A 10301-nucleotide genomic window follows, 5' to 3' on the forward strand; every position below is an offset into this window, starting at 1 on the left:
AGGCTTAGGAAATAGAAACATATTCTTGTAAGATATGGAAACCTAATAATAACATATAATAGTGTGTCCCCTTAACAACAATGTGGATCTTGGTTTGATTTCACATTTAGGAGTACCACTGGTCATCCTAGACTTCACAAACCTCTGCATGTGTTTTGAAATGGTTACATAATGTGAAAATTGTCATTCTTTCTAATTAAGTGATAGAACTTACTAAATACAATTAATTTGAAGTAAATTCAAATTAAAGTGAAAACTGAATGTTATAGGGTTTAGAAAGCTGCAGTTTAAATTGCTTTAAGTCTTGGCGAGCTAGCCTGGTCTACACAGTGAGTTCCAGGAGAGCCAGGGCTACAGACTGAAACTCTGTCTCCAAAAATGAAAACTGAGCCAGGCATGGTGGTGACCACCTTTAATCCAAGTGCTCAGGAGACAGAGGCAGGGGGCTCTTTGTGAGTTCAAATCCAGTCTACATAGTGAGTTTCAGGCCAGACATGGCTACATAAGACCCTGTCTCAATAAAATTAGTAGTGAATGAATTTGCTCCTTTACTCTTCCTTCCTGACTAGTTGTGTCATCTACTGGGGTGGGTCATGGTCTTGCTGAGCATGTGGCTTCCCTTGATAGTTTTGAGAACAATTTGCCTCTGTTCCCAACTTCCACTTTTTGGAATGTATACGGGTAGAGTCCAACTTCTAGGGCTCCACAGATTCTTTGATCAAGAGGATGGGTGATTTGTCAGAGCATCTTGAGAGATACTCCATCATACCCTGGCATATAACTGACCAAAACATTGGCTGTATTTTTAGTCCCTATATCTTCATTGCCTTTGACCTCCAAGTGTGCTTATGGAACACCCAAAAAAGTCAATAGTATCATCAGTATTGAATAATTGATTGGACTTCCCAGTGCCCGCACCAGGTGGCTCACAACCACCTATTATTCCAGATCCATGGGTATCCAACCCTCATGGCCCCAGCAGCCACCCTCCCACACCAGCACACACACACACACACACACACACACACACACAATTTTAAAATAATAAAAATAAATTTGATTCCCTTATAAGAGAGGAGGTACCGAGTCTCACTGCAACTTGCTACGTCATGGTTGGTTGATATCCATGAGAGGCCTACCCTTTTCTGAAGAGAAACAGGGGAAGAATGGATGGAGGGGGTAAGGAGGGCCAGGATGAGGGACTCAGAGGAGAGGAGGGGAGGGAAACTGCAGTCGGGATGTAATAAATACAAAAAATAAATTTAATTGCTGTATAACACTTACATAAAGCTTGACACAGACAGAGCTTTAAATAAATATTGACTCTCTCAAAACTCGTATTTTTTAATTAGAATCCTGACACACTTAGTTTGATAAAACTTAAGATCATTTGAAGCATATTAATTAAATAAAACTGAAAGCATAGGCTAAGTCATTGTCCTTATCTTTGGATTCTATGACTAGCAGAGACTAGAAGATCATCTTGCAGATGAAGGCATTTGTCCATGAGGGTGAGGCTTTACCCTGGACAGGACTCATCATGCCCTAGGAACAAATTAATCTATCTATACAATAAGGACTATTTTAGACCTCTTACGGGATCAGAGTTGAGGTAATGACTAACCAAATAACATCTTGACTACAAATTTATTTATTTATACTTTCTATTTTAAAACTTTGCTTATGTGATGAACTAAAGGGCACATGGATTAACTATTTTTTATTGGTTTTTCGAGACAGGGTTTCTTTGTATGGCTTTGGAGGTTGTCCTGGAACTCCCTCTGTAGACCAGGTTGGCCTCGAACTCACAGAAATCAGACTGCCGCTGCCTCCCGAGTGATGGGATTAAAGGCGTGGCCACCAATGACCGGCTATTATAAGGTTTTTGAGCAGGTTTTAGTTTTTAGATGACCTCCATTTTCTTAGTTTAAATTGGACAAGATAAAAACCTTGTTAACCCTGCTTTTGGAGGAGGAAGGCAGGAGCAATAGTGCTATATCTTTTAAGAAAAAAAAAAAGTAAGTTTTGCCGGGCGTTGGTGGCGCACGCCTTTAATCCCAGCACTTGGGAGGCAGAGGCAGGCGGATCTCTGTGAGTTCGAGGCCAGCCTGGTCTACAAGAGCTAGTTCCAGGACAGCCTCCAAAGCCACAGAGAAACCCTGTCTCGAAAAACCCAAAAAAAATGTAAGTTTTTAGTTATTTATTTTGTGTTGATGTGTGCATGCCATGACATGTGTGTGGAGGTCAGGAGACAACTTTCAGTAGTCAGTTCTCTCCTTTTACCATGTGGATCCAAGAGCTCAAACTCAGGCTTGGGGGCAGGTGCGTTTGCCCACTGAGACCCACATGTTAATATTATAGCTATAAGTTCAAGTCTATCTTTAAAATATATTAAAAGGCAGGACTGAAGTGATGGCTCAGCCATTATGAGCCTGTGTTGCTTTTGCAGATGCATTGTTGGTTCCCAGCACCCACACAGTGGTTCACAAACATTTGTAACTCTGGTTCCAGTAGACCCGTTGAGTGGTCCTGGTCCACAAGAGAGGCTATGTATGCTGTAGGCATCAAAGCTTGAGGGGTGGAACTACCAAAACTCTTTGGAGACCAGATGATTCTACCATAATTCCCAGGTGTTAAACATGGGTTTATAGAGTTTTATGTTTGCCTGTTGTGTTTTATCCTTTATTTTGTCCCATAATTCCTTGTTATACACTAATTCTTCCTGTAACAAGTGTTTTTCTGCCCTACCAGCTCCCAAATAATAACACAGAGACCTCTTATTAATTATGAAAGCTCGGCCTATAGCATAGGCTTGTTTCTAACTTGTTCTTATAAGTTAAATTACCCATTTATAATAACATATGTTCTGCCACATGGCTTCGGTCTGTTACCTTTCCTCCTATATATCCTGCTAGCTCTACATCTCCTGGAATCTCCACCATTCGTCTTCCCCTCTGTCTCCGGAAGCTCTGCCTATACTTCCTTCCTAGCTATTGGCCATTCAGTTCTTTCTTACACCAATCACACCAATCACCGCAATACATATTCACACAGTATACAAATATCCCACAACATCTTCCCTTCTAGAACATGAATGTTTACTTTCTGCCTTTATATGTGGGAGCCATGTAAATTATTTTTGGTGTTATAGGACACAGTTAAGACATTGCCTTGAATCTCAGAAGAGATTTTGACATTTTAGCATATTGGAAGTGTTAAAGACTATGATTACTTTTGGACTTGGACTGAATACATTTTGCATTATGAAATGGTCATGAATCTATAAGGACAAGAAGAGAAATATTGTCTTTCTTTTTTTTGAGACAGGGTTTCTCTGTGTAGCTTTGGAGCCTGTCCTAGAACTCGCTCTGTAGACCAGGCTGGCCTCAGACTCACAAAGATCCACCTGTCTCTGCCTCTAGAGTGTTGGGATTGAATGTGTGTGCCACCACTGCCCAGTGAAATCTTATCTCTTTAAAGTGATGTGTTGGGCCAGGTAGTGTTGGTGCTCACGTTTAATCCCAGCACTTGATAAACAGAGGCAGCAGGTGGATCTCTGTGAGTTTGGGGCCAGCCTGGTCTACTGAGCAAGTTCCAGGACAGCCAGGGCTACACAGAGAAACCCTGTCTCAAAACCCAGGGGGAAGTGATGTGTTAGGCTGAAGAGGTGGCTCGGCCGTTAAAGGCGAACTGCACAATGCCAAGTATAAGGTGCGTGCTTGTGGGGCCTGGACAGATGTGGCAGTCATTTAGAGCACACACATAAAGCACATACATATATACATACACACATACATGCAAAATATTCATGCATAGAAGATAAATCTAAATCTAAAAAGTACATGATGTGTTTGTGTGTCAAGTGAATGAGAGGTGGAGCTATGATGTTTAATATTGATTCTCAATTTGACAGGATCTAGAATCACCCAGAATGCAAGCCTCTAGACGTGACTGTGAAGGATTATCTAAATTAGCTTAATTGAGGTAGAAAGACCCACCTTAACTTAGGGCAGCACTATTCCAAGGCCGGGGTCCTGTGGGGATCAGTCACCCACCCATCACATTTCACTCCTTGGCCCCCATAGGCTTGTAACCATAAAGTACTACAAAAATGCATTCAGTCCAACTTCAAAAGTCCCCATAGTCGCAACAAGTGTTTTAAAGTTCAAGTCTCTTCTGAAATCCATGCAATCCCTTATAAAATAAAAATAAAAAAACATCACATACGTCCAACATACAGTGGCACAAGATATACATTACTGTTGCAAAATGGAGAAAAGGGAGCATGGTGAGGAAACACTGGACCAAAGAAGACTGAAAACCAGCTGTGCAAACTCCAAACTCTGCATCTCTATGTCTGATGTCAAAGCGCTCTTCAAATCCTCAAGTCCTTTCAGCTTTGTTGACTGCAACACAGTCTATGATCTATTTTTGAGGTTCCACAGCTGCTGAGAAAATGTGCATGCTGAATGTATCTAAATCTAAGGAGTCTTTGGTGAATTTTAGTTTGGATGACTTATCTAAGGATGAGAGTTAGAAACTAAAATCACCCATTATTATTGCATCAGGACTTTTTTTGGGGGGGGGTTCCGAGACAGGGTTTCTCTGTGGCTTTAGAGGCTGTCCTGGAACTCGCTTGGTAGTCCAGGCTGGTCTCGAACTCACAGAGATCCGCCTGCCTCTGCCTCCCTAGTGCTGGGATTAAAGGCGTGCGCCACCAACGCCCAGCTGCATCAGGACTTATTTGACCTTTTATATTCATTATTGCTTATTTTATAAAATGGAGAGCCTCAGGCCAGCAAGGTGGTTCAGTGAATAAAGGTTCTTGCTTTGCAAACCCAATGATCTTACTTTAATCCCTGAAACTCAAAAAACGGGAAAAAAGGAGGCTGGAGAGATGGATCAGTGGTTATGAGCACTGGTTGCTCTTGTAGAAGACATGGGTTTGGTTCCTAGCACCTACATGGCAGCTCACAACCATTTGTAACTTCAGATCCAAGGAATTTGACATCCACCTTTGACCATTATGGATACAAGCAATACAAGTGCACATACATACATGTACTCATTCCCACATACACATGAAATATAATAAATATTTTTATGGAATGAGAGAACCAACACCACAGTTATTCTCTGATCTCCATATCAATACTGTGGAGTGTGTGCCCCCACATCCCATATACTTAAATAAATAAATGTGGAGTCCCAATGTTGGGTACACGTATCTTTTTTTCTTTGGCTACAACTATTCTTCCTATGGTTTTGGTTTTTTGCTTTACACTGGTTTGGGCTGGTGATTGAACACAAGGCCTGCAGCATGCTAAGCTGCTTTGTCTCCTCATGCCTTTATAATCACCTTATAGCTTACATATATGCATATTTATTGATGTACTTACTGTGTTGTATGTAATGTGTGACCTGAAAGTCAATATTAGCAGTTAAGATAAGACTAGACGAACCTGTATTTGTCTTGTCCTCTGTAGTCTCAGGCATTTGAATGCTTGGTCCCAAGCTGAGAGGTTTAGGAGATGCTGCCTTGTTGGAGGAGTATGTCACTGAAGGCGGATGTTGAGAGTTTAAAAGCCTCCTGTCATTCATAGTGCTCACTCTGCTTCCCATTGCAGTTTGAGATGTGAGCTCTCAGCTGTTTCTGATGATATGCTTGCCTGCTGCCACACTTCCCTATCTTGATTGTGATGGACCTCTTATCCCTCTGGATAAACCTCTATAAGTTCCTTGGTCATGGTGTCTTGTCACAGAAATAGCAAAAAAAAAACCTAATACACATGTTTACTGCACTGTAACCTTGGGGTATAGAATATCTGAGCCAGCTAGTTATGGCCACTAACTAATCAACAAAACAATATAGTGTCAGCCACATCTACAGTATGCTCAACCTTCCTAACGCTGCTAACCTTTAATACAATAGAAAGCCCCAACCATAGAATTATGTTACTACTTCATAACTGTAATTTTGCTACTGTTATGAATAATCATAATGTGTTTTATGAATCATATCTGTGTTTTTCCAATGGTCTTAGACAACCTCCGTGAAAGAGTCCTTCAACCCCCAAAGGGATCACTACTGCTGGAAGAGGGAAGGTTTACATGACCCTCACCTGGGATTCAAACTATTACTCCTTCCTTCCTTTCAGCTACAAATAATCTTGGGAGATGCTTAAACATATAGAAAATGAAAAGTTAACTGAAACATCAGGGAAAGTCCACGATGCAGCATCTATGATAAAGCAGGACCTTGTGATGTTATAGTTGTTTGGGGATTGCCTATGCTCTGCAAACAAACTCGGGTCAATAAGCTGTTTCATGCACATAACGTTAGGTGCTCACTCCTCACTAGCTATTAGCAAAGGAGCTTGGCATGTGGGCCTCTCCAAAAGGTGTAGGTCAGTGATAAAGATCATGCTTAGCATGCCCAATGCTATCCTTTAATTTGCTATGCATCTAAGGCTGACCTTGAGCTCCTGCTCCTCCTGCCTCTATTTCCCAAATACTGGTACCACAAACTAAAGCAATTCTAAAAAACGGAAATAAGAAAAGTTACAATGGTAAGAAAATGTAATTAAGGAATAAAATAAATAACATTTTATTACATTGTGTGGGTGCCATGGCATATGTGTGGTGGTCACAGGAGAGAGAGATTAGATATTAGATATTGATGAGAGAGGGGGGTCATGTCAGTATGTCCCTGTACTTGTGAGTATGTGAGGAGGCTAGAAGAGGTAAGTAAATCTCCTGGAGCTAGAGTTACAGGTAGCTGTGAGCATCTTACCGTGGAGGCTGGTAATTAAACTCTGGTCCTCTAAAAGGCCAGAAACCACTCTTAACCTCTGAACCATCTCTTCAGAACTTGCCACCCCAATAACATTTCATTTTTTCCTTTATTTTTATTTTATGTCTATGGGTGCCCTGCCTGCACAGTGCATCACATGTATGCAATGCTCTCAGGGGCCAGCAGAGGGTGCCAAATCCCCTGTGACCAGACTCTAGATGGTTGTGAGCCAGAGAAACCTAGAGAGACAGCTGAACCAAGCTCGCAGAAACTCATGAACTCTAGCCCTACAACTGAGGAGACTCCAGGGGCGTGAACTAGGCCCTCCATAAGTAGGAGACAGTTGAGAAGCTTGTGCTGTCTGAGGGACCCCTGGCAGTAGGACCACGATACAAACCCAGTACATGAAATAGCTTATTCGAGCCCATTCCCTACAGTGGGATACTATGCTTGGCTCTGCCCTAACCTATTATGTCAGACTTTGTTGACTCCTCATGGGAGCCCTTACCCATGAGGAGGAGTGGACTGGGGGTGGACTAGTATGGAGATGGGAGGGGTGGGAGGCAAGGGGGGAGCAGGAGGAAGTGTGGGAGGGAGAACTGTGATTGGAATGTAAAATGAAATAAAAAATGGGGGGGAAAAGAAACAAGAAATATAGAAGAGCCTCTCTCCAGCCCCCATAACATTTTTAAAGCCTGTTGCATCATATCTGTAATTGGAGCCTGTGGGAGACCAAGGTATGATGATAAGAAGTTAAAGTTAGCCAGACTTATACAGTGAGTTTGAAGCCAGTCTGGACTACATGAGGGCAGCCTTGCCCAGCTGTGTGAAATCCTTTCTTAAAAGGAGAGAGAGGGCCGGGCGGTGGTGGCGCACACCTTTAATCCCAGCACTTGGGAGGCAGAGGCAGGTGGATCTCTGTGAGTTTGAGGCCAGCCTGGTCTACAGAGTGAGTTCCAGGACAGCCTCCAAAGCAATACAGAGAAACCCTGTCTCAAAAAAAAAAAAAAAGGAGAGAGAGGGAGGGAGCCTTAAGAGATCGTCATATAGATGAGTCGGCTGGCCAAAAGCTACAAATAAGAAGTGGGATCTGGTATGGTGGCACAAGCCTTTAATCCCAGAACTTGGGAAGCAGAGGCAGGCAGATCTCTGTGAGTTCAAGGTCAGCCTGGTCTACAGAGTTCTAGGACTACCAGAGCTGTTACCCAGAAAAACTCTCTGTCTCAAAAAATGAGAGGGGGGGGGATCTGAAATGGGCATGGTAGCACACACCTTTAACCCCAGCACTAAGGAGGCAGAGGTGACTGATCTCTGAGTTCCAGGACAGCCTCAGCTACACAGAGAAAGCCTGTCTTGAACAATCAGAAGAGGAGAGGGAGGAGGAGAGGGAGAGGGAGGGGGAGGATGTGGGCTCTGTGGCTGCCAGTGAGAGGAAGTAGCAGGCTGTTGCTAGTAGAGAGCTGCTGTTGCTAGGCAAAGTGAAGAGGCACTTGATACAAGCAGCCAATTGACTGCAGGAGAGACTGAGTGCTCCTTCTTCCGCCTATGATAGGTAACGGCGAGCTATCACCAGGTAGCAACTAATCCCTGTCACCATGTGAAGCCAGGCAGCCAGAACAAAGGCTGCAAATCGCCAATGTCTTTGTGTGGGAATCAGATTCTGGACTCCCTGGCAAATAGGAAGCTGTCTGCTGTGTGTATCAGCAGAAGTCTTTGTGGTCTTACGTAGGGAGGGAGCAGAAACATCACATCACAGCTCTAGGGCAAGGAAACTGGAACTGAGATTGCAATGGATTTGAACATCATTTTTTGATGTGTGACCCTGTCTATCTTGGAGGTCTCTATGTAGACCAGGCTGGCCTTGAACTCACAGAGATCCACCTGCTCCTGCCTCCCAAGTGCTGGACTCAAAGATATATAGCACCGCACCACCACATTGTTCTCTTAAAGGTAGGTGGAGCAAACACACTGAGCACAGTTGGGGATCAGTGGTCTTTAGTAACCCCAAGGTTTACAGTATCAGATGTGTATTCTCTCCTGTGGAGTGGACATCAAATCTATCCTTTCAAAATATTTAGTGACGCATTTATTTTGCTCTAATAAGTTTGTGAATCTGAGCTGGGCATTGGTGGCACACGCCTTTAATCCCAGCACTAGGGAGGCAGAGAAAGGTGGATCTCTGTGAGTTCCAGGCCAGCCTGGTCTACAGAGTGAGTTCCAGGACAACCCTGTCTCGAAAAAAAAAAAAAGGTTGTGAATCTGGACATGCATTTTACATCTACGGCATGTACCAGGCACCACTGAAATTCATAAACTCACTGCCTCAGTTTCCTTGTGTTCCAAAGAAATTAGGAAATAGGAACTAGTAAAGAAGAAAAAACAGTTTATTCATAGTTTGGCCAAATGAGAGAAAGATGTTTGGTTTCTCTGTCTTCTCTGTGTCAGTGTTACAGTTTTATAGGAAAATGAAACAAAGACAAGAAAATATGTATGCATTGGTTAGCTGTGACATAGGTTACCTAGTTCTTTCATGGGGAAAGGGGGACCTGAACCCCAGATTGTTTCATTTCTCTGTTACAGAAGCACTTTTTCAATTTTTTAAAAACGTCATTTTATTTATTGTTGGTGCGTGTGTTTGTACAATATGTGGATTCAGGTGTGGGCACACACAGAACACAGGTGGAGGCAAGGGGACAACTTTGCAGGGCTGGCTCTCTCCTTCCATCTTTACTTGAGTCAAGGTGACCAAATTCAGGTCCTCAGGCTTGTGTGGCCAGTACCTTTACCTACTAAGCCATCTTACCACCATAATTTTTATTTGAGAAACAGTCTGACGTAGTAAATTAATGCATTTTCAAATTCATTGGTGGGTCCATCAGGTAAACAGATCACAGTAAACAGGAAAACTCTGCTAGAGGCCTCGAGTGATAGCTGATGACATTTCTAGCTTTTGGATTGTGTGGTCTGCCAAGTTAAGACATTTCCCCAAAGGTTTCACGTGCTAGCCACAAGGATGTTAGGACACACAAAGAGGAGACAAGATAACCCAGGATAAGCCGGGCGTTGGTGGTGCATGCCTTTAATCCCAGCACTTGGGAGGTAGAGGCAGGCAGATCTCTGTGAGTTCGAGGCCAGCCTGGTCTACAAAGTGAGTTCCAGGACAGCCTCCAAAGCCACAGAGAAACCCTGTCTCGAAAAACCAAAAAAAAAAAAAAAAAAGATAACCCAGGATAATTTGTGAGTAGGCCCTAGATCTCCAACATTCCAACCTCTCCACAGTCTCTGAAGTTCTTGCCATCCTTTGTAGAGCAAACAGGCCTGTCCTTTTTCTAGGAACATTTATTCACACCGCATATAACAGTATGCTCCATAAAAATGAGGTCTTCACTTTGTAGGAAATATCAGCTTTTCTTTGAGTCAGGGTCTCATTCTGTAGCCCAGAATGTCCTAGAACTCCTTCTGTGTCCCAGGGTGGCCCTGACCTCAAATCTGTGACAATTATCCTGCC

The sequence above is a fragment of the Mesocricetus auratus genome, unplaced genomic scaffold, assembly GCF_017639785.1.
Source record: "Mesocricetus auratus isolate SY011 unplaced genomic scaffold, BCM_Maur_2.0 Super-Scaffold_100033, whole genome shotgun sequence".
Lineage (NCBI taxonomy): Eukaryota > Metazoa > Chordata > Mammalia > Rodentia > Cricetidae > Mesocricetus > Mesocricetus auratus.